This window comes from Lissotriton helveticus, chromosome 1_1 (assembly GCF_964261635.1).
Source record: "Lissotriton helveticus chromosome 1_1, aLisHel1.1, whole genome shotgun sequence".
NCBI classification, from domain to species: Eukaryota; Metazoa; Chordata; class Amphibia; order Caudata; family Salamandridae; genus Lissotriton; species Lissotriton helveticus.
In genome coordinates, this window is record NC_136057.1 from 217,516,781 (window position 1) to 217,540,341 (window position 23,561).

Sequence of the window (23,561 nt, forward strand, 5' to 3'; positions counted from 1 at the left end):
ACATTTGGAAGTGTCCCAACTATCACTACGTTTCTTAAGATGGTTGCCGGTATTAAGTACTGAATACGCGGAATATAATAATGAATTGGTACTTCAAGCATTTGAAATCTCTTCAGTAAATTTAACCTTATTGTAAGTCCTGAAATTGCTACTATCTCAATTTTTTTTGCTGACTTACAATTCATATGTTTTTATTGACATTGTAAAATTAAGGAAGGGCCCAAAATCTTACTTCTGAGTAAATTAAATTTTCATAAGTACAGCTGCCAATTTCCTCTTCTGCAAAGATTGCGTAACTTGAATAGTATCTATTTAAAATAGACTTCCTTTCACTGCCCTTTTTGGTGAAGCAGAAGCATGCATGCACTGTTTATTACTCTTTTAAACAGTTATGAAATAAATAGGGATAAAACTGACTCTGGTGGGATTCGAACCCACAACCTTTGAATATCTTTTTTACATTCACCTAGAAGTCCAATGCGCTATCCATTGCGCCACAGATCAAATACGCTCTGATGAGGTGCAGAGATATTCTGAAATGAAATAATGTTGATCAGCTTTATAAAGTTCATTTGATACTATAACCATGGATTTATTTTGAATATTGAATTGGGGAAATTATATTCACCGTCTCAAGTTACATGATACCTTAGGCAAATCTACGTACGACTTAAGTTTAGTCAAATGGCACATGATATATGAGGCAGATGTGCATTTAACAACTCCATGAAAGACGTTTTTGCAATTTTAGTAATGGAATATCTTATTCGTCATGCAGGGGAACACAAAAAGAGCATCCAATTAGAGTAATTTTTCTTTAAAGGAAGCACCCGCCTGAACAGGGACTTGAACCCTGGACCCTCAGATTAAAAGTCTGATGCTCTACCGACTGAGCTATCCAGGCTCTGCTATACTCTGTCTTAAAATCAGCTAAACAAATGTGGACGTACACTGACCTACACTCTGTGTATTAATATGGTTACATATATTAGCAATCAAATTTGTAGAGTTTAATAACAAATTGATGTTTTAACCCCTTCCATGCTCATGACGAGCTCAGCTCGTCGTGCAGTACACTTGTCGTGTGCTTATGACGAGCTGAGCTCGTCATGAACAATGGATTTACAGATCATTCAGCACAGGAGGAAAATCTCCTGTAGCATTGAAGGTGTTAAGCATTTGAAATTTCAGCAGCACACGTAATCCATTTTAAATCCTGAAATTTGGACTATCTCATTTTCGGCTGACTTAGAAATCATGTGTCTAAAATGACATTGTGAAATCAATAAAGTGCCAAATACTATTACTACCTACTAAATTACATTTTCAGCAGTATCTTTGGGAATTTCCTCTTGGGCATAGATTATGCAATGTTTTCAAAGCAAACAGTCTCTGTTTAAGTAGACTTTCTTTCACGGCCATGTTGGTAAATGTTTCTGGTGATGCAGACGCAGGCATTGCTTGTTACTGTTTCAATTAGTTATAAAATAAGAGGAGGGATAAAATTGACCCAGCTGGTGTTTGAACACAAAGCCTTTGAATGCTTTTGCTACATTCGTCTAGGACTCCAAGCCGCTATCCATTGCACTAGAGATCCGACCTGATTCAACACGGTGATCAGAGATTCACAAATAAAAAGATGACCTATCAGCTGTTGACCAACTTTATCAAGTTAATCGGACACTACCTTACATTTTGAACATTGAATTGGGTAAAAGATAATCAACAAACTACATGATACAGTTTGGGTAAGTCTTCTTAACCCTTGTCAAAGAATGTAGAAGACAGATGGGTATGTAATGACTTGATTAAGACTTTTTTGAAACATCTCTAATAGGACTCCCCATTCATTGGATCCTGAAAAGAGTATGCAATTGATATACCTTTTCTTTAACCAAGCCGCCTGTACAGGGACTTGAACCCTGGGCCCTCAGATTAAAAGTCTGATGCTCTCCCGACTGAGCTATCCAGGCTCGGAGAGGGCGCTCCACAAAATGACCTTATCAACATTTGGAAGTGTCCCAACTATCACTACGTTTCTTAAGATGGTTGCCGGTATTAAGTACTGAATACGCGGAATATAATAATGAATTGGTACTTCAAGCATTTGAAATCTCTTCAGTAAATTTAACCTTATTGTAAGTCCTGAAATTGCTACTATCTCATTTTTTTTGCTGACTTAGAATTCATATGTTTTTATTGACATTGTAAAATTAAGGAAGGGCCCAAAATCTTAATTCTGAGTAAATTACATTTTCATAAGTACAGCTGCCAATTTCCTCTTCTGCAAAGATTGCGTAACTTGAATAGTATCTATTTAAAATAGACTATCTTTCACTGCCCTTTTTGGTGAAGCAGAAGCATGCATGCACTGTTTATTACTCTTTTAAACAGTTATGAAATAAATAGGGATAAAAGTGACTCTGGTGGGATTCGAACCCACAAAGTTTGAATATCTTTTTTACATTCACCTAGAAGTCCAATGCGCTATCCATTGCGCCACAGAGCCAATACACTCTGATGAGGTGCAGAGATATTCTGAAATGAAATAATGTTGATCAGCTTTATAAAGTTCATTTGATACTATAACCATGGATTTATTTTGAATATTGAATTGGGGAAATTATATTCACCGTCTCAAGTTACATGATACCTTAGGTAAGTCTACGTACGACTTAAGTTTAGGCAAATGGCACATGATATATGAGGCAGATGTGCATTTCACAACTCAATGAAAGACGTTTTTGCAATTTTAGTAATGGAATATCTTATTCGTCATGCAGGGGAACACAAAAAGAGCATCCAATTAGAGTAATTTTTCTTTAAAGGAAGCAACCGCCTGAATAGGGACTTGAACCCTGGACCCTCAGATTAAAAGTCTGATGCTCTACCGACTGAGCTATCCAGGGTCTGCTATACTCTGTCTTAAAATCAGCTAAACAAATGTGGACGTACACTGACCTACACTCTGTGTATTAATATGGTTACATATATTAGCAATCAAATTTGTAGAGTTTAATAACAAATTGATGTTTTAACCCCTTCCATGCTCATGACGAGCTCAGCTCGTCGTGCAGTACACTTGTCGTGTGCTTATGACGAGCTGAGCTCGTCATGAACAATGGATTTACAGATCATTCAGCACAGGAGGAAAATCTCCTGTAGCATTGAAGGTGTTAAGCATTTGAAATTTCAGCAGCACACGTAATCCATTTTAAATCCTGAAATTTGTACTATCTCATTTTCGGCTGACTTTGAAATCATGTGTCTAAAATGACCTTGTGAAATCAATAAAGTGCCAAATACTATTACTACCTACTAAATTACATACATTTTCAGCAGTTTCTTTGGGAACTTCCTCTTGGGCATAGATTATGCAATGTTTTCAAAGCAAACAGTCTCTGTTTAAGTAGACTTTCTTTCACTGCCATTTTGGTAAATGTTTCTGGTGATGCAGACGCAGGCATTGCTTGTTACTGTTTCAATTAGTTATAAAATAAGAGGAGGGATAAAATTGACCCAGCTGGTGTTTGAACACAAAGCCTTTGAATGCTTTTGCTACATTCGTCTAGGACTCCAAGCCGCTATCCATTGCACTAGAGATCCGACCTGATTCAACACGGTGATCAGAGATTCACAAATAAAAAGATGACCTATCAGCTGTTGACCAACTTTATCAAGTTAATCGGACACTACCTTACATTTTGAACATTGAATTGGGTAAAAGATAATCAACATGTCAAACTACATGATACAGTTTGGGTAAGTCTTCTTAACCCTTGTCAAAGAATGTAGAAGACAGATGGGTATGTAATGACTTGATTAAGACTTTTTTGAAACATCTCTAATAGGACTCCCCATTCATTGGATCCTGAAAAGAGTATGCAATTGATATACCTTTTCTTTAACCAAGCCGCCTGAACAGGGACTTGAACCCTGGGCCCTCAGATTAAAAGTCTGATGCTCTCCCGACTGAGCTATCCAGGCTCGGAGAGGTCACTCCACAAAATGACCTTATCAACATTTGGAAGTGTCCCAACTATCACTACGTTTCTTAAGATGGTTGCCGGTATTAAGTACTGAATACGCGGAATATAATAATGAATTGGTACTTCAAGCATTTGAAATCTCTTCAGTAAATTTAACCTTATTGTAAGTCCTGAAATTGCTACTATCTCATTTTTTTTGCTGACTTAGAAGTCATATGTTTTTATTGACATTGTAAAATTAAGGAAGGGCCCAAAATCTTACTTCTGAGTAAATTACATTTTCATAAGTACAGCTGCCAATTTCCTCTTCTGCAAAGATTGCGTAATTTGAATAGTATCTATTTAAAATAGACTTCCTTTCACTGCCTTTTTTGGTGAAGCAGAAGCATGCATGCACTGTTTATTACTCTTTTAAACAGTTATGAAATAAATAGGGATAAAACTGACTCTGGTGGGATTCGAACCCACAACCTTTGAATATCTTTTTTACATTCACCTAGAAGTCCAATGCGCTATCCATTGCGCCACAGAGCCAATACGCTCTGATTAGGTGCAGAGATATTCTGAAATGAAATAATGTTGATCAGCTTTATAAAGTTCATTTGATACTATAACCATGGATTTATTTTGAATATTGAATTGGGGAAATTATATTCACCGTCTCAAGTTACATGATACCTTAGGTAAGTCTACGTACGACTTAAGTTTAGTCAAATGGCACATGATATATGAGGCAGATGTGCATTTCACAACTCCATGAAAGACGTTTTTGCAATTTTAGTAATGGAATATCTTATTCGTCATGCAGGGGAACACAAAAAGAGCATCCAATTAGAGTAATTTTTCTTTAAAGGAAGCAACCGCCTGAACAGGGACTTGAACGCTGGACCCTCAGATTAAAAGTCTGATGCTCTACCGACTGAGCTATCCAGGCTCTGCTATACTCTGTCTTAAAATCAGCTAAACAAATGTGGACGTACACTGACCTACACTCTATGTATTAATATGGTTACATATATTAGCAATCAAATTTGTAGAGTTTAATAACAAATTGATGTTTTAACCCCTTCCATGCTCATGACGAGCTCAGCTCGTCGTGCAGTACACTTGTCGTGTGCTTATGACGAGCTGAGCTCGTCATGAACAATGGATTTACAGATCATTCAGCACAGGAGGAAAATCTCCTGTAGCATTGAAGGTGTTAAGCATTTGAAATTTCAGCAGCACACGTAATCCATTTTAAATCCTGAAATTTGTACTATCTCATTTTCGGCTGACTTAGAAATCATGTGTCTAAAATGACATTGTGAAATCAATAAAGTGCCAAATACTATTACTACCTACTAAATTACATACATTTTCAGCAGTATCTTTAGGAATTTCCTCTTGGGCATAGATTATGCAATGTTTTCAAAGCAAACAGTCTCTGTTTAAGTAGACTTTCTTTTACTGCCATTTTGGTAAATGTTTCTGGTGATGCAGACGCAGGCATTGCTTGTTACTGTTTCAATTAGTTATAAAATAGGAGGAGGGATAAAATTGACCCAGCTGGTGTTTGAACACAAAGCCTTTGAATGCTTTTGCTACATTCGTCTAGGACTCCAAGCCGCTATCCATTGCAATAGAGATCCGACCTGATTCAACACGGTGATCAGAGATTCACAAATAAAAAGATGACCTATCAGCTGTTGACCAACTTTATCAAGTTAATCGGACACTACCTTACATTTTGAACATTGAATTGGGTAAAAGATAATCAACAAACTACATGATACTGTTTGGGTAAGTCTTCTTAACCCTTGTCAAAGAATGTAGAAGACAGATGGGTATGTAATGACTTGATTAAGACTTTTTTGAAACATCTCTAATAGGACTCCCCATTCATTGGATCCTGAAAAGAGTATGCAATTGATATACCTTTTCTTTAACCAAGCCGCCTGAACAGGGACTTGAACCCTGGGCCCTCAGATTAAAAGTCTGATGCTCTCCCGACTGAGCTATCCAGGCTCGGAGAGATGGTTGCTCCACAAAATGACCTTATCAACATTTGGAAGTGTCCCAACTATCACTACGTTTCTTAAGATGGTTGCCGGTATTAAGTACTGAATACGCGGAATATAATAATGAATTGGTACTTCAAGCATTTGAAATCTCTTCAGTAAATTTAACCTTATTGTAAGTCCTGAAATTGCTACTATCTCAATTTTTTTTGCTGACTTAGAATTCATATGTTTTTATTGACATTGTAAAATTAAGGAAGGGCCCAAAATCTTACTTCTGAGTAAATTAAATTTTCATAAGTACAGCTGCCAATTTCCTCTTCTGCAAAGATTGCGTAACTTGAATAGTATCTATTTAAAATAGACTTCCTTTCACTGCCCTTTTTGGTGAAGCAGAAGCATGCATGCACTGTTTATTACTCTTTTAAACAGTTATGAAATAAATAGGGATAAAACTGACTCTGGTGGGATTCGAACCCACAACCTTTGAATATCTTTTTTACATTCACCTAGAAGTCCAATGCGCTATCCATTGCGCCACAGAGCCAATACGCTCTGATGAGGTGCAGAGATATTCTGAAATGAAATAATGTTGATCAGCTTTATAAAGTTCATTTGATACTATAACCATGGATTTATTTTGAATATTGAATTGGGGAAATTATATTCACCGTCTCAAGTTACATGATACCTTAGGTAAGTCTACGTACGACTTAAGTTTAGTCAAATGGCACATGATATATGAGGCAGATGTGCATTTCACAACTCCATGAAAGACGTTTTTGCAATTTTAGTAATGGAATATCTTATTCGTCATGCAGGGGAACACAAAAAGAGCATCCAATTAGAGTAATTTTTCTTTAAAGGAAGCAACCGCCTGAACAGGGACTTGAACCCTGGACCCTCAGATTAAAAGTCTGATGCTCTACCGACTGAGCTATCCAGGCTCTGCTATACTCTGTCTTAAAATCAGCTAAACAAATGTGGAAGTACACTGACCTACACTCTATGTATTAATATGGGTACATATATTAGCAATCAAATTTGTAGAGTTTAATAACAAATTGATGTTTTAACCCCTTCCATGCTCATGACGAGCTCAGCTCGTCGTGCAGTACACTTGTCGTGTGCTTATGACGAGCTGAGCTCGTCATGAACAATGGATTTACAGATCATTCAGCACAGGAGGAAAATCTCCTGTAGCATTGAAGGTGTTAAGCATTTGAAATTTCAGCAGCACACGTAATCCATTTTAAATCCTGAAATTTGTACTATCTCATTTTCGGCTGACTTAGAAATCATGTGTCTAAAATGACATTGTGAAATCAATAAAGTGCCAAATACTATTACTACCTACTAAATTACATACATTTTCAGCAGTATCTTTAGGAATTTCCTCTGGGGCATAGATTATGCAATGTTTTCAAAGCAAACAGTCTCTGTTTAAGTACACTTTCTTTCACTGCCATTTTGGTAAATGTTTCTGGTGATGCAGACGCAGGCATTGCTTGTTACTGTTTCAATTAGTTATAAAATAAGAGGAGGGATAAAATTGACCCAGCTGGTGTTTGAACACAAAGCCTTTGAATGCTTTTGCTACATTCGTCTAGGACTCCAAGCCGCTATCCATTGCAATAGAGATCCGACCTGATTCAACACGGTGATCAGAGATTCACAAATAAAAAGATGAACTATCAGCTGTTGACCAACTTTATCAAGTTAATCGGACACTACCTTACATTTTGAACATTGAATTGGGTAAAAGATAATCAACAAACTACATGATACAGTTTGGGTAAGTCTTCTTAACCCTTGTCAAAGAATGTAGAAGACAGATGGGTATGTAATCACTTGATTAAGACTTTTTTGAAACATCTCTAATAGGACTCCCCATTCATTGGATCCTGAAAAGAGTATGCAATTGATATACCTTTTCTTTAACCAAGCCGCCTGAACAGGGACTTGAACCCTGGGCCCTCAGATTAAAAGTCTGATGCTCTCCCGACTGAGCTATCCAGGCTCGGAGAGGTCGCTCCACAAAATGACCTTATCAACATTTGGAAGTGTCCCAACTATCACTACGTTTCTTAAGATGGTTGCCGGTATTAAGTACTGAATACGCGGAATATAATAATGAATTGGTACTTCAAGCATTTGAAATCTCTTCAGTAAATTTAACCTTATTGTAAGTCCTGAAATTGCTACTATCTCAATTTTTTTTGCTGACTTACAATTCATATGTTTTTATTGACATTGTAAAATTAAGGAAGGGCCCAAAATCTTACTTCTGAGTAAATTAAATTTTCATAAGTACAGCTGCCAATTTCCTCTTCTGCAAAGATTGCGTAACTTGAATAGTATCTATTTAAAATAGACTTCCTTTCACTGCCCTTTTTGGTGAAGCAGAAGCATGCATGCACTGTTTATTACTCTTTTAAACAGTTATGAAATAAATAGGGATAAAACTGACTCTGGTGGGATTCGAACCCACAACCTTTGAATATCTTTTTTACATTCACCTAGAAGTCCAATGCGCTATCCATTGCGCCACAGAGCCAATACGCTCTGATGAGGTGCAGAGATATTCTGAAATGAAATAATGTTGATCAGCTTTATAAAGTTCATTTGATACTATAACCATGGATTTATTTTGAATATTGAATTGGGGAAATTATATTCACCGTCTCAAGTTACATGATACCTTAGGCAAATCTACGTACGACTTAAGTTTAGTCAAATGGCACATGATATATGAGGCAGATGTGCATTTAACAACTCCATGAAAGACGTTTTTGCAATTTTAGTAATGGAATATCTTATTCGTCATGCAGGGGAACACAAAAAGAGCATCCAATTAGAGTAATTTTTCTTTAAAGGAAGCACCCGCCTGAACAGGGACTTGAACCCTGGACCCTCAGATTAAAAGTCTGATGCTCTACCGACTGAGCTATCCAGGCTCTGCTATACTCTGTCTTAAAATCAGCTAAACAAATGTGGACGTACACTGACCTACACTCTGTGTATTAATATGGTTACATATATTAGCAATCAAATTTGTAGAGTTTAATAACAAATTGATGTTTTAACCCCTTCCATGCTCATGACGAGCTCAGCTCGTCGTGCAGTACACTTGTCGTGTGCTTATGACGAGCTGAGCTCGTCATGAACAATGGATTTACAGATCATTCAGCACAGGAGGAAAATCTCCTGTAGCATTGAAGGTGTTAAGCATTTGAAATTTCAGCAGCACACGTAATCCATTTTAAATCCTGAAATTTGGACTATCTCATTTTCGGCTGACTTAGAAATCATGTGTCTAAAATGACATTGTGAAATCAATAAAGTGCCAAATACTATTACTACCTACTAAATTACATTTTCAGCAGTATCTTTGGGAATTTCCTCTTGGGCATAGATTATGCAATGTTTTCAAAGCAAACAGTCTCTGTTTAAGTAGACTTTCTTTCACGGCCATGTTGGTAAATGTTTCTGGTGATGCAGACGCAGGCATTGCTTGTTACTGTTTCAATTAGTTATAAAATAAGAGGAGGGATAAAATTGACCCAGCTGGTGTTTGAACACAAAGCCTTTGAATGCTTTTGCTACATTCGTCTAGGACTCCAAGCCGCTATCCATTGCACTAGAGATCCGACCTGATTCAACACGGTGATCAGAGATTCACAAATAAAAAGATGACCTATCAGCTGTTGACCAACTTTATCAAGTTAATCGGACACTACCTTACATTTTGAACATTGAATTGGGTAAAAGATAATCAACAAACTACATGATACAGTTTGGGTAAGTCTTCTTAACCCTTGTCAAAGAATGTAGAAGACAGATGGGTATGTAATGACTTGATTAAGACTTTTTTGAAACATCTCTAATAGGACTCCCCATTCATTGGATCCTGAAAAGAGTATGCAATTGATATACCTTTTCTTTAACCAAGCCGCCTGTACAGGGACTTGAACCCTGGGCCCTCAGATTAAAAGTCTGATGCTCTCCCGACTGAGCTATCCAGGCTCGGAGAGGGCGCTCCACAAAATGACCTTATCAACATTTGGAAGTGTCCCAACTATCACTACGTTTCTTAAGATGGTTGCCGGTATTAAGTACTGAATACGCGGAATATAATAATGAATTGGTACTTCAAGCATTTGAAATCTCTTCAGTAAATTTAACCTTATTGTAAGTCCTGAAATTGCTACTATCTCATTTTTTTTGCTGACTTAGAATTCATATGTTTTTATTGACATTGTAAAATTAAGGAAGGGCCCAAAATCTTAATTCTGAGTAAATTACATTTTCATAAGTACAGCTGCCAATTTCCTCTTCTGCAAAGATTGCGTAACTTGAATAGTATCTATTTAAAATAGACTTCCTTTCACTGCCCTTTTTGGTGAAGCAGAAGCATGCATGCACTGTTTATTACTCTTTTAAACAGTTATGAAATAAATAGGGATAAAACTGACTCTGGTGGGATTCGAACCCACAACCTTTGAATATCTTTTTTACATTCACCTAGAAGTCCAATGCGCTATCCATTGCGCCACAGAGCCAATACGCTCTGATTAGGTGCAGAGATATTCTGAAATGAAATAATGTTGATCAGCTTTATAAAGTTCATTTGATACTATAACCATGGATTTATTTTGAATATTGAATTGGGGAAATTATATTCACCGTCTCAAGTTACATGATACCTTAGGTAAGTCTACGTACGACTTAAGTTTAGTCAAATGGCACATGATATATGAGGCAGATGTGCATTTCACAACTCCATGAAAGACGTTTTTGCAATTTTAGTAATGGAATATCTTATTCGTCATGCAGGGGAACACAAAAAGAGCATCCAATTAGAGTAATTTTTCTTTAAAGGAAGCAACCGCCTGAACAGGGACTTGAACCCTGGACCCTCAGATTAAAAGTCTGATGCTCTACCGACTGAGCTATCCAGGCTCTGCTATACTCTGTCTTAAAATCAGCTAAACAAATGTGGACGTACACTGACCTACACTCTATGTATTAATATGGTTACATATATTAGCAATCAAATTTGTAGAGTTTAATAACAAATTGATGTTTTAACCCCTTCCATGCTCATGACGAGCTCAGCTCGTCGTGCAGTACACTTGTCGTGTGCTTATGACGAGCTGAGCTCGTCATGAACAATGGATTTACAGATCATTCAGCACAGGAGGAAAATCTCCTGTAGCATTGAAGGTGTTAAGCATTTGAAATTTCAGCAGCACACGTAATCCATTTTAAATCCTGAAATTTGTACTATCTCATTTTCGGCTGACTTAGAAATCATGTGTCTAAAATGACATTGTGAAATCAATAAAGTGCCAAATACTATTACTACCTACTAAATTACATACATTTTCAGCAGTATCTTTAGGAATTTCCTCTTGGGCATAGATTATGCAATGTTTTCAAAGCAAACAGTCTCTGTTTAAGTAGACTTTCTTTTACTGCCATTTTGGTAAATGTTTCTGGTGATGCAGACGCAGGCATTGCTTGTTACTGTTTCAATTAGTTATAAAATAGGAGGAGGGATAAAATTGACCCAGCTGGTGTTTGAACACAAAGCCTTTGAATGCTTTTGCTACATTCGTCTAGGACTCCAAGCCGCTATCCATTGCAATAGAGATCCGACCTGATTCAACACGGTGATCAGAGATTCACAAATAAAAAGATGACCTATCAGCTGTTGACCAACTTTATCAAGTTAATCGGACACTACCTTACATTTTGAACATTGAATTGGGTAAAAGATAATCAACAAACTACATGATACTGTTTGGGTAAGTCTTCTTAACCCTTGTCAAAGAATGTAGAAGACAGATGGGTATGTAATGACTTGATTAAGACTTTTTTGAAACATCTCTAATAGGACTCCCCATTCATTGGATCCTGAAAAGAGTATGCAATTGATATACCTTTTCTTTAACCAAGCCGCCTGAACAGGGACTTGAACCCTGGGCCCTCAGATTAAAAGTCTGATGCTCTCCCGACTGAGCTATCCAGGCTCGGAGAGGTCGCTCCACAAAATGACCTTATCAACATTTGGAAGTGTCCCAACTATCACTACGTTTCTTAAGATGGTTGCCGGTATTAAGTACTGAATACGCGGAATATAATAATGAATTGGTACTTCAAGCATTTGAAATCTCTTCAGTAAATTTAACCTTATTGTAAGTCCTGAAATTGCTACTATCTCAATTTTTTTTGCTGACTTAGAATTCATATGTTTTTATTGACATTGTAAAATTAAGGAAGGGCCCAAAATCTTACTTCTGAGTAAATTAAATTTTCATAAGTACAGCTGCCAATTTCCTCTTCTGCAAAGATTGCGTAACTTGAATAGTATCTATTTAAAATAGACTTCCTTTCACTGCCCTTTTTGGTGAAGCAGAAGCATGCATGCACTGTTTATTACTCTTTTAAACAGTTATGAAATAAATAGGGATAAAACTGACTCTGGTGGGATTCGAACCCACAACCTTTGAATATCTTTTTTACATTCACCTAGAAGTCCAATGCGCTATCCATTGCGCCACAGAGCCAATACGCTCTGATGAGGTGCAGAGATATTCTGAAATGAAATAATGTTGATCAGCTTTATAAAGTTCATTTGATACTATAACCATGGATTTATTTTGAATATTGAATTGGGGAAATTATATTCACCGTCTCAAGTTACATGATACCTTAGGTAAGTCTACGTACGACTTAAGTTTAGTCAAATGGCACATGATATATGAGGCAGATGTGCATTTCACAACTCCATGAAAGACGTTTTTGCAATTTTAGTAATGGAATATCTTATTCGTCATGCAGGGGAACACAAAAAGAGCATCCAATTAGAGTAATTTTTCTTTAAAGGAAGCAACCGCCTGAACAGGGACTTGAACCCTGGACCCTCAGATTAAAAGTCTGATGCTCTACCGACTGAGCTATCCAGGCTCTGCTATACTCTGTCTTAAAATCAGCTAAACAAATGTGGAAGTACACTGACCTACACTCTATGTATTAATATGGGTACATATATTAGCAATCAAATTTGTAGAGTTTAATAACAAATTGATGTTTTAACCCCTTCCATGCTCATGACGAGCTCAGCTCGTCGTGCAGTACACTTGTCGTGTGCTTATGACGAGCTGAGCTCGTCATGAACAATGGATTTACAGATCATTCAGCACAGGAGGAAAATCTCCTGTAGCATTGAAGGTGTTAAGCATTTGAAATTTCAGCAGCACACGTAATCCATTTTAAATCCTGAAATTTGTACTATCTCATTTTCGGCTGACTTAGAAATCATGTGTCTAAAATGACATTGTGAAATCAATAAAGTGCCAAATACTATTACTACCTACTAAATTACATACATTTTCAGCAGTATCTTTAGGAATTTCCTCTGGGGCATAGATTATGCAATGTTTTCAAAGCAAACAGTCTCTGTTTAAGTACACTTTCTTTCACTGCCATTTTGGTAAATGTTTCTGGTGATGCAGACGCAGGCATTGCTTGTTACTGTTTCAATTAGTTATAAAATAAGAGGAGGGATAAAATTGACCCAGCTGGTGTTTGAACACAAAGCCTTTGAATGCTTTTGCTACATTCGTCTAGGACTCCAAGCCGCTATCCATTGCAATAGAGATCCGACCTGATTCAACACGGTGATCAGAGATTCACAAATAAAAAGATGAACTATCAGCTGTTGACCAACTTTATCAAGTTAATCGGACACTACCTTACATTTTGAACATTGAATTGGGTAAAAGATAATCAACAAACTACATGATACAGTTTGGGTAAGTCTTCTTAACCCTTGTCAAAGAATGTAGAAGACAGATGGGTATGTAATCACTTGATTAAGACTTTTTTGAAACATCTCTAATAGGACTCCCCATTCATTGGATCCTGAAAAGAGTATGCAATTGATATACCTTTTCTTTAACCAAGCCGCCTGAACAGGGACTTGAACCCTGGGCCCTCAGATTAAAAGTCTGATGCTCTCCCGACTGAGCTATCCAGGCTCGGAGAGGTCGCTCCACAAAATGACCTTATCAACATTTGGAAGTGTCCCAACTATCACTACGTTTCTTAAGATGGTTGCCGGTATTAAGTACTGAATACGCGGAATATAATAATGAATTGGTACTTCAAGCATTTGAAATCTCTTCAGTAAATTTAACCTTATTGTAAGTCCTGAAATTGCTACTATCTCAATTTTTTTTGCTGACTTACAATTCATATGTTTTTATTGACATTGTAAAATTAAGGAAGGGCCCAAAATCTTACTTCTGAGTAAATTAAATTTTCATAAGTACAGCTGCCAATTTCCTCTTCTGCAAAGATTGCGTAACTTGAATAGTATCTATTTAAAATAGACTTCCTTTCACTGCCCTTTTTGGTGAAGCAGAAGCATGCATGCACTGTTTATTACTCTTTTAAACAGTTATGAAATAAATAGGGATAAAACTGACTCTGGTGGGATTCGAACCCACAACCTTTGAATATCTTTTTTACATTCACCTAGAAGTCCAATGCGCTATCCATTGCGCCACAGAGCCAATACGCTCTGATGAGGTGCAGAGATATTCTGAAATGAAATAATGTTGATCAGCTTTATAAAGTTCATTTGATACTATAACCATGGATTTATTTTGAATATTGAATTGGGGAAATTATATTCACCGTCTCAAGTTACATGATACCTTAGGTAAATCTACGTACGACTTAAGTTTAGTCAAATGGCACATGATATATGAGGCAGATGTGCATTTCACAACTCCATGAAAGACGTTTTTGCAATTTTAGTAATGGAATATCTTATTCGTCATGCAGGGGAACACAAAAAGAGCATCCAATTAGAGTAATTTTTCTTTAAAGGAAGCACCCGCCTGAACAGGGACTTGAACCCTGGACCCTCAGATTAAAAGTCTGATGCTCTACCGACTGAGCTATCCAGGCTCTGCTATACTCTGTCTTAAAATCAGCTAAACAAATGTGGACGTACACTGACCTACACTCTGTGTATTAATATGGTTACATATATTAGCAATCAAATTTGTAGAGTTTAATAACAAATTGATGTTTTAACCCCTTCCATGCTCATGACGAGCTCAGCTCGTCGTGCAGTACACTTGTCGTGTGCTTATGACGAGCTGAGCTCGTCATGAACAATGGATTTACAGATCATTCAGCACAGGAGGAAAATCTCCTGTAGCATTGAAGGTGTTAAGCATTTGAAATTTCAGCAGCACACGTAATCCATTTTAAATCCTGAAATTTGGACTATCTCATTTTCGGCTGACTTAGAAATCATGTGTCTAAAATGACATTGTGAAATCAATAAAGTGCCAAATACTATTACTACCTACTAAATTACATTTTCAGCAGTATCTTTGGGAATTTCCTCTTGGGCATAGATTATGCAATGTTTTCAAAGCAAACAGTCTCTGTTTAAGTAGACTTTCTTTCACGGCCATGTTGGTAAATGTTTCTGGTGATGCAGACGCAGGCATTGCTTGTTACTGTTTCAATTAGTTATAAAATAAGAGGAGGGATAAAATTGACCCAGCTGGTGTTTGAACACAAAGCCTTTGAATGCTTTTGCTACATTCGTCTAGGACTCCAAGCCGCTATCCATTGCACTAGAGATCCGACCTGATTCAACACGGTGATCAGAGATTCACAAATAAAAAGATGACCTATCAGCTGTTGACCAACTTTATCAAGTTAATCGGACACTACCTTACATTTTGAACATTGAATTGGGTAAAAGATAATCAACAAACTACATGATACAGTTTGGGTAAGTCTTCTTAACCCTTGTCAAAGAATGTAGAAGACAGATGGGTATGTAATGACTTGATTAAGACTTTTTTGAAACATCTCTAATAGGACTCCCCATTCATTGGATCCTGAAAAGAGTATGCAATTGATATACCTTTTCTTTAACCAAGCCGCCTGTACAGGGACTTGAACCCTGGGCCCTCAGATTAAAAGTCTGATGCTCTCCCGACTGAGCTATCCAGGCTCGGAGAGGGCGCTCCACAAAATGACCTTATCAACATTTGGAAGTGTCCCAACTATCACTACGTTTCTTAAGATGGTTGCCGGTATTAAGTACTGAATACGCGGAATATAATAATGAATTGGTACTTCAAGCATTTGAAATCTCTTCAGTAAATTTAACCTTATTGTAAGTCCTGAAATTGCTACTATCTCATTTTTTTTGCTGACTTAGAATTCATATGTTTTTATTGACATTGTAAAATTAAGGAAGGGCCCAAAATCTTAATTCTGAGTAAATTACATTTTCATAAGTACAGCTGCCAATTTCCTCTTCTGCAAAGATTGCGTAACTTGAATAGTATCTATTTAAAATAGACTTCCTTTCACTGCCCTTTTTGGTGAAGCAGAAGCATGCATGCACTGTTTATTACTCTTTTAAACAGTTATGAAATAAATAGGGATAAAACTGACTCTGGTGGGATTCGAACCCACAACCTTTGAATATCTTTTTTACATTCACCTAGAAGTCCAATGCGCTATCCATTGCGCCACAGAGCCAATACGCTCTGATTAGGTGCAGAGATATTCTGAAATGAAATAATGTTGATCAGCTTTATAAAGTTCATTTGATACTATAACCATGGATTTATTTTGAATATTGAATTGGGGAAATTATATTCACCGTCTCAAGTTACATGATACCTTAGGTAAGTCTACGTACGACTTAAGTTTAGTCAAATGGCACATGATATATGAGGCAGATGTGCATTTCACAACTCCATGAAAGACGTTTTTGCAATTTTAGTAATGGAATATCTTATTCGTCATGCAGGGGAACACAAAAAGAGCATCCAATTAGAGTAATTTTTCTTTAAAGGAAGCAACCGCCTGAACAGGGACTTGAACCCTGGACCCTCAGATTAAAAGTCTGATGCTCTACCGACTGAGCTATCCAGGCTCTGCTATACTCTGTCTTAAAATCAGCTAAACAAATGTGGACGTACACTGACCTACACTCTATGTATTAATATGGTTACATATATTAGCAATCAAATTTGTAGAGTTTAATAACAAATTGATGTTTTAACCCCTTCCATGCTCATGACGAGCTCAGCTCGTCGTGCAGTACACTTGTCGTGTGCTTATGACGAGCTGAGCTCGTCATGAACAATGGATTTACAGATCATTCAGCACAGGAGGAAAATCTCCTGTAGCATTGAAGGTGTTAAGCATTTGAAATTTCAGCAGCACACGTAATCCATTTTAAATCCTGAAATTTGTACTATCTCATTTTCGGCTGACTTAGAAATCATGTGTCTAAAATGACATTGTGAAATCAATAAAGTGCCAAATACTATTACTACCTACTAAATTACATACATTTTCAGCAGTATCTTTAGGAATTTCCTCTTGGGCATAGATTATGCAATGTTTTCAAAGCAAACAGTCTCTGTTTAAGTAGACTTTCTTTTACTGCCATTTTGGTAAATGTTTCTGGTGATGCAGACGCAGGCATTGCTTGTTACTGTTTCAATTAGTTATAAAATAGGAGGAGGGATAAAATTGACCCAGCTGGTGTTTGAACACAAAGCCTTTGAATGCTTTTGCTACATTCGTCTAGGACTCCAAGCCGCTATCCATTGCAATAGAGATCCGACCTGATTCAACACGGTGATCAGAGATTCACAAATAAAAAGATGACCTATCAGCTGTTGACCAACTTTATCAAGTTAATCGGACACTACCTTACATTTTGAACATTGAATTGGGTAAAAGATAATCAACAAACTACATGATACTGTTTGGGTAAGTCTTCTTAACCCTTGTCAAAGAATGTAGAAGACAGATGGGTATGTAATGACTTGATTAAGACTTTTTTGAAACATCTCTAATAGGACTCCCCATTCATTGGATCCTGAAAAGAGTATGCAATTGATATACCTTTTCTTTAACCAAGCCGCCTGAACAGGGACTTGAACCCTGGGCCCTCAGATTAAAAGTCTGATGCTCTCCCGACTGAGCTATCCAGGCTCGGAGAGGTCGCTCCACAAAATGACCTTATCAACATTTGGAAGTGTCCCAACTATCACTACGTTTCTTAAGATGGTTGCCGGTATTAAGTACTGAATACGCGGAATATAATAATGAATTGGTACTTCAAGCATTTGAAATCTCTTCAGTAAATTTAACCTTATTGTAAGTCCTGAAATTGCTACTATCTCAATTTTTTTTGCTGACTTAGAATTCATATGTTTTTATTGACATTGTAAAATTAAGGAAGGGCCCAAAATCTTACTTCTGAGTAAATTAAATTTTCATAAGTACAGCTGCCAATTTCCTCTTCTGCAAAGATTGCGTAACTTGAATAGTATCTATTTAAAATAGACTTCCTTTCACTGCCCTTTTTGGTGAAGCAGAAGCATGCATGCACTGTTTATTACTCTTTTAAACAGTTATGAAATAAATAGGGATAAAACTGACTCTGGTGGGATTCGAACCCACAACCTTTGAATATCTTTTTTACATTCACCTAGAAGTCCAATGCGCTATCCATTGCGCCACAGAGCCAATACGCTCTGATGAGGTGCAGAGATATTCTGAAATGAAATAATGTTGATCAGCTTTATAAAGTTCATTTGATACTATAACCATGGATTTATTTTGAATATTGAATTGGGGAAATTATATTCACCGTCTCAAGTTACATGATACCTTAGGTAAGTCTACGTACGACTTAAGTTTAGTCAAATGGCACATGATATATGAGGCAGATGTGCATTTCACAACTCCATGAAAGACGTTTTTGCAATTTTAGTAATGGAATATCTTATTCGTCATGCAGGGGAACACAAAAAGAGCATCCAATTAGAGTAATTTTTCTTTAAAGGAAGCAACCGCCTGAACAGGGACTTGAACCCTGGACCCTCAGATTAAAAGTCTGATGCTCTACCGACTGAGCTATCCAGGCTCTGCTATACTCTGTCTTAAAATCAGCTAAACAAATGTGGAAGTACACTGACCTACACTCTATGTATTAATATGGGTACATATATTAGCAATCAAATTTGTAGAGTTTAATAACAAATTGATGTTTTAACCCCTTCCATGCTCATGACGAGCTCAGCTCGTCGTGCAGTACACTTGTCGTGTGCTTATGACGAGCTGAGCTCGTCATGAACAATGGATTTACAGATCATTCAGCACAGGAGGAAAATCTCCTGTAGCATTGAAGGTGTTAAGCATTTGAAATTTCAGCAGCACACGTAATCCATTTTAAATCCTGAAATTTGTACTATCTCATTTTCGGCTGACTTAGAAATCATGTGTCTAAAATGACATTGTGAAATCAATAAAGTGCCAAATACTATTACTACCTACTAAATTACATACATTTTCAGCAGTATCTTTAGGAATTTCCTCTGGGGCATAGATTATGCAATGTTTTCAAAGCAAACAGTCTCTGTTTAAGTACACTTTCTTTCACTGCCATTTTGGTAAATGTTTCTGGTGATGCAGACGCAGGCATTGCTTGTTACTGTTTCAATTAGTTATAAAATAAGAGGAGGGATAAAATTGACCCAGCTGGTGTTTGAACACAAAGCCTTTGAATGCTTTTGCTACATTCGTCTAGGACTCCAAGCCGCTATCCATTGCAATAGAGATCCGACCTGATTCAACACGGTGATCAGAGATTCACAAATAAAAAGATGAACTATCAGCTGTTGACCAACTTTATCAAGTTAATCGGACACTACCTTACATTTTGAACATTGAATTGGGTAAAAGATAATCAACAAACTACATGATACAGTTTGGGTAAGTCTTCTTAACCCTTGTCAAAGAATGTAGAAGACAGATGGGTATGTAATCACTTGATTAAGACTTTTTTGAAACATCTCTAATAGGACTCCCCATTCATTGGATCCTGAAAAGAGTATGCAATTGATATACCTTTTCTTTAACCAAGCCGCCTGAACAGGGACTTGAACCCTGGGCCCTCAGATTAAAAGTCTGATGCTCTCCCGACTGAGCTATCCAGGCTCGGAGAGGTCGCTCCACAAAATGACCTTATCAACATTTGGAAGTGTCCCAACTATCACTACGTTTCTTAAGATGGTTGCCGGTATTAAGTACTGAATACGCGGAATATAATAATGAATTGGTACTTCAAGCATTTGAAATCTCTTCAGTAAATTTAACCTTATTGTAAGTCCTGAAATTGCTACTATCTCAATTTTTTTTGCTGACTTACAATTCATATGTTTTTATTGACATTGTAAAATTAAGGAAGGGCCCAAAATCTTACTTCTGAGTAAATTAAATTTTCATAAGTACAGCTGCCAATTTCCTCTTCTGCAAAGATTGCGTAACTTGAATAGTATCTATTTAAAATAGACTTCCTTTCACTGCCCTTTTTGGTGAAGCAGAAGCATGCATGCACTGTTTATTACTCTTTTAAACAGTTATGAAATAAATAGGGATAAAACTGACTCTGGTGGGATTCGAACCCACAACCTTTGAATATCTTTTTTACATTCACCTAGAAGTCCAATGCGCTATCCATTGCGCCACAGAGCCAATACGCTCTGATGAGGTGCAGAGATATTCTGAAATGAAATAATGTTGATCAGCTTTATAAAGTTCATTTGATACTATAACCATGGATTTATTTTGAATATTGAATTGGGGAAATTATATTCACCGTCTCAAGTTACATGATACCTTAGGTAAATCTACGTACGACTTAAGTTTAGTCAAATGGCACATGATATATGAGGCAGATGTGCATTTCACAACTCCATGAAAGACGTTTTTGCAATTTTAGTAATGGAATATCTTATTCGTCATGCAGGGGAACACAAAAAGAGCATCCAATTAGAGTAATTTTTCTTTAAAGGAAGCACCCGCCTGAACAGGGACTTGAACCCTGGACCCTCAGATTAAAAGTCTGATGCTCTACCGACTGAGCTATCCAGGCTCTGCTATACTCTGTCTTAAAATCAGCTAAACAAATGTGGACGTACACTGACCTACACTCTGTGTATTAATATGGTTACATATATTAGCAATCAAATTTGTAGAGTTTAATAACAAATTGATGTTTTAACCCCTTCCATGCTCATGACGAGCTCAGCTCGTCGTGCAGTACACTTGTCGTGTGCTTATGACGAGCTGAGCTCGTCATGAACAATGGATTTACAGATCATTCAGCACAGGAGGAAAATCTCCTGTAGCATTGAAGGTGTTAAGCATTTGAAATTTCAGCAGCACACGTAATCCATTTTAAATCCTGAAATTTGGACTATCTCATTTTCGGCTGACTTAGAAATCATGTGTCTAAAATGACATTGTGAAATCAATAAAGTGCCAAATACTATTACTACCTACTAAATTACATTTTCAGCAGTATCTTTGGGAATTTCCTCTTGGGCATAGATTATGCAATGTTTTCAAAGCAAACAGTCTCTGTTTAAGTAGACTTTCTTTCACGGCCATGTTGGTAAATGTTTCTGGTGATGCAGACGCAGGCATTGCTTGTTACTGTTTCAATTAGTTATAAAATAGGAGGAGGGATAAAATTGACCCAGCTGGTGTTTGAACACAAAGCCTTTGAATGCTTTTGCTACATTCGTCTAGGACTCCAAGCCGCTATCCATTGCAATAGAGATCCGACCTGATTCAACACGGTGATCAGAGATTCACAAATAAAAAGATGACCTATCAGCTGTTGACCAACTTTATCAAGTTAATCGGACACTACCTTACATTTTGAACATTGAATTGGGTAAAAGATAATCAACAAACTACATGATACAGTTTGGGTAAGTCTTCTTAACCCTTGTCAAAGAATGTAGAAGACAGATGGGTATGTAATGACTTGATTAAGACTTTTTTGAAACATCTCTAATAGGACTCCCCATTCATTGGATCCTGAAAAGAGTATGCAATTGATATACCTTTTCTTTAACCAAGCCGCCTGAACAGGGACTTGAACCCTGGGCCCTCAGATTAAAAGTCTGATGCTCTCCCGACTGAGCTATCCAGGCTCGGAGAGGTCGCTCCACAAAATGACCTTATCAACATTTGGAAGTGTCCCAACTATCACTACGTTTCTTAAGATGGTTGCCGGTATTAAGTACTGAATACGCGGAATATAATAATGAATTGGTACTTCAAGCATTTGAAATCTCTTCAGTAAATTTAACCTTATTGTAAGTCCTGAAATTGCTACTATCTCAATTTTTTTTGCTGACTTAGAATTCATATGTTTTTATTGACATTGTAAAATTAAGGAAGGGCCCAAAATCTTACTTCTGAGTAAATTAAATTTTCATAAGTACAGCTGCCAATTTCCTCTTCTGCAAAGATTGCGTAACTTGAATAGTATCTATTTAAAATAGACTTCCTTTCACTGCCCTTTTTGGTGAAGCAGAAGCATGCATGCACTGTTTATTACTCTTTTAAACAGTTATGAAATAAATAGGGATAAAACTGACTCTGGTTGGATTCGAACCCACAACCTTTGAATATCTTTTTTACATTCACCTAGAAGTCCAATGCGCTATCCATTGCGCCACAGAGCCAATACGCTCTGATGAGGTGCAGAGATATTCTGAAATGAAATAATGTTGATCAGCTTTATAAAGTTCATTTGATACTATAACCATGGATTTATTTTGAATATTGAATTGGGGAAATTATATTCACCGTCTCAAGTTACATGATACCTTAGGCAAATCTACGTACGACTTAAGTTTAGTCAAATGGCACATGATATATGAGGCAGATGTGCATTTAACAACTCCATGAAAGACGTTTTTGCAATTTTAGTAATGGAATATCTTATTCGTCATGCAGGGGAACACAAAAAGAGCATCCAATTAGAGTAATTTTTCTTTAAAGGAAGCACCCGCCTGAACAGGGACTTGAACCCTGGACCCTCAGATTAAAAGTCTGATGCTCTACCGACTGAGCTATCCAGGCTCTGCTATACTCTGTCTTAAAATCAGCTAAACAAATGTGGACGTACACTGACCTACACTCTGAGTATTAATATGGTTACATATATTAGCAATCAAATTTGTAGAGTTTAATAACAAATTGATGTTTTAACCCCTTCCATGCTCATGACGAGCTCAGCTCGTCGTGCAGTACACTTGTCGTGTGCTTATGACGAGCTGAGCTCGTCATGAACAATGGATTTACAGATCATTCAGCACAGGAGGAAAATCTAATGTAGCATTGAAGGTGTTAAGCATTTGAAATTTCAGCAGCACACGTAATCCATTTTACATCCTGAAATTTGGACTATCTCATTTTCGGCTGACTTAGAAATCATGTCTCTAAAATGACATTGTGAAATCAATAAAGTGCCAAATACTATTACTACCTACTAAATTACATTTTCAGCAGTATCTTTGGGAATTTCCTCTTGGGCATAGATTATGCAATGTTTTCAAAGCAAACAGTCTCTGTTTAAGTAGACTTTCTTTCACTGCCATGTTGGTAAATGTTTCTGGTGATGCAGACGCAGGCATTGCTT

At 37.0% G+C, this 23,561-nt stretch overlaps 22 non-coding genes across 22 annotated transcripts; all 22 read right to left on the reverse strand.

Annotated features, from left to right (window-relative positions):
- Nucleotides 1-831: 831 nt before the first annotated feature.
- Nucleotides 832-904, reverse strand: TRNAK-UUU (transfer RNA lysine (anticodon UUU)). The gene has a single exon. It is a non-coding gene; the product is annotated as a tRNA-Lys (tRNA).
- Nucleotides 905-3,914: 3,010 nt separating this feature from the next.
- TRNAK-UUU (transfer RNA lysine (anticodon UUU)) lies at nt 3,915-3,987 on the reverse strand. The gene has a single exon. It is a non-coding gene; the product is annotated as a tRNA-Lys (tRNA).
- A 445-nt stretch (nt 3,988-4,432) lies between these two features.
- TRNAR-UCU (transfer RNA arginine (anticodon UCU)) lies at nt 4,433-4,523 on the reverse strand. Its single transcript is given in 2 exon segments — nt 4,433-4,468; nt 4,487-4,523. It is a non-coding gene; the product is annotated as a tRNA-Arg (tRNA).
- A 1,400-nt stretch (nt 4,524-5,923) lies between these two features.
- TRNAK-UUU (transfer RNA lysine (anticodon UUU)) lies at nt 5,924-5,996 on the reverse strand. The gene has a single exon. It is a non-coding gene; the product is annotated as a tRNA-Lys (tRNA).
- Nucleotides 5,997-6,445: 449 nt separating this feature from the next.
- TRNAR-UCU (transfer RNA arginine (anticodon UCU)) lies at nt 6,446-6,536 on the reverse strand. Its single transcript is given in 2 exon segments — nt 6,446-6,481; nt 6,500-6,536. It is a non-coding gene; the product is annotated as a tRNA-Arg (tRNA).
- A 327-nt stretch (nt 6,537-6,863) lies between these two features.
- TRNAK-UUU (transfer RNA lysine (anticodon UUU)) lies at nt 6,864-6,936 on the reverse strand. The gene has a single exon. It is a non-coding gene; the product is annotated as a tRNA-Lys (tRNA).
- A 1,000-nt stretch (nt 6,937-7,936) lies between these two features.
- On the reverse strand, nt 7,937-8,009 carry TRNAK-UUU (transfer RNA lysine (anticodon UUU)). Its single transcript has one exon. It is a non-coding gene; the product is annotated as a tRNA-Lys (tRNA).
- Nucleotides 8,010-8,455: 446 nt separating this feature from the next.
- TRNAR-UCU (transfer RNA arginine (anticodon UCU)) lies at nt 8,456-8,546 on the reverse strand. Its single transcript is given in 2 exon segments — nt 8,456-8,491; nt 8,510-8,546. It is a non-coding gene; the product is annotated as a tRNA-Arg (tRNA).
- Nucleotides 8,547-8,873: 327 nt separating this feature from the next.
- TRNAK-UUU (transfer RNA lysine (anticodon UUU)) lies at nt 8,874-8,946 on the reverse strand. The gene has a single exon. It is a non-coding gene; the product is annotated as a tRNA-Lys (tRNA).
- Nucleotides 8,947-10,460: 1,514 nt separating this feature from the next.
- Nucleotides 10,461-10,551, reverse strand: TRNAR-UCU (transfer RNA arginine (anticodon UCU)). Its single transcript is given in 2 exon segments — nt 10,461-10,496; nt 10,515-10,551. It is a non-coding gene; the product is annotated as a tRNA-Arg (tRNA).
- A 327-nt stretch (nt 10,552-10,878) lies between these two features.
- Nucleotides 10,879-10,951, reverse strand: TRNAK-UUU (transfer RNA lysine (anticodon UUU)). Its single transcript has one exon. It is a non-coding gene; the product is annotated as a tRNA-Lys (tRNA).
- A 1,519-nt stretch (nt 10,952-12,470) lies between these two features.
- TRNAR-UCU (transfer RNA arginine (anticodon UCU)) lies at nt 12,471-12,561 on the reverse strand. The gene is given in 2 exon segments: nt 12,471-12,506; nt 12,525-12,561. It is a non-coding gene; the product is annotated as a tRNA-Arg (tRNA).
- A 327-nt stretch (nt 12,562-12,888) lies between these two features.
- Nucleotides 12,889-12,961, reverse strand: TRNAK-UUU (transfer RNA lysine (anticodon UUU)). Its single transcript has one exon. It is a non-coding gene; the product is annotated as a tRNA-Lys (tRNA).
- A 1,519-nt stretch (nt 12,962-14,480) lies between these two features.
- Nucleotides 14,481-14,571, reverse strand: TRNAR-UCU (transfer RNA arginine (anticodon UCU)). The gene is given in 2 exon segments: nt 14,481-14,516; nt 14,535-14,571. It is a non-coding gene; the product is annotated as a tRNA-Arg (tRNA).
- A 327-nt stretch (nt 14,572-14,898) lies between these two features.
- Nucleotides 14,899-14,971, reverse strand: TRNAK-UUU (transfer RNA lysine (anticodon UUU)). The gene has a single exon. It is a non-coding gene; the product is annotated as a tRNA-Lys (tRNA).
- A 1,514-nt stretch (nt 14,972-16,485) lies between these two features.
- On the reverse strand, nt 16,486-16,576 carry TRNAR-UCU (transfer RNA arginine (anticodon UCU)). Its single transcript is given in 2 exon segments — nt 16,486-16,521; nt 16,540-16,576. It is a non-coding gene; the product is annotated as a tRNA-Arg (tRNA).
- Nucleotides 16,577-16,903: 327 nt separating this feature from the next.
- On the reverse strand, nt 16,904-16,976 carry TRNAK-UUU (transfer RNA lysine (anticodon UUU)). The gene has a single exon. It is a non-coding gene; the product is annotated as a tRNA-Lys (tRNA).
- A 1,519-nt stretch (nt 16,977-18,495) lies between these two features.
- TRNAR-UCU (transfer RNA arginine (anticodon UCU)) lies at nt 18,496-18,586 on the reverse strand. The gene is given in 2 exon segments: nt 18,496-18,531; nt 18,550-18,586. It is a non-coding gene; the product is annotated as a tRNA-Arg (tRNA).
- Nucleotides 18,587-18,913: 327 nt separating this feature from the next.
- TRNAK-UUU (transfer RNA lysine (anticodon UUU)) lies at nt 18,914-18,986 on the reverse strand. Its single transcript has one exon. It is a non-coding gene; the product is annotated as a tRNA-Lys (tRNA).
- Nucleotides 18,987-20,505: 1,519 nt separating this feature from the next.
- TRNAR-UCU (transfer RNA arginine (anticodon UCU)) lies at nt 20,506-20,596 on the reverse strand. The gene is given in 2 exon segments: nt 20,506-20,541; nt 20,560-20,596. It is a non-coding gene; the product is annotated as a tRNA-Arg (tRNA).
- A 327-nt stretch (nt 20,597-20,923) lies between these two features.
- TRNAK-UUU (transfer RNA lysine (anticodon UUU)) lies at nt 20,924-20,996 on the reverse strand. The gene has a single exon. It is a non-coding gene; the product is annotated as a tRNA-Lys (tRNA).
- A 1,933-nt stretch (nt 20,997-22,929) lies between these two features.
- TRNAK-UUU (transfer RNA lysine (anticodon UUU)) lies at nt 22,930-23,002 on the reverse strand. The gene has a single exon. It is a non-coding gene; the product is annotated as a tRNA-Lys (tRNA).
- Nucleotides 23,003-23,561: the final 559 nt, after the last annotated feature.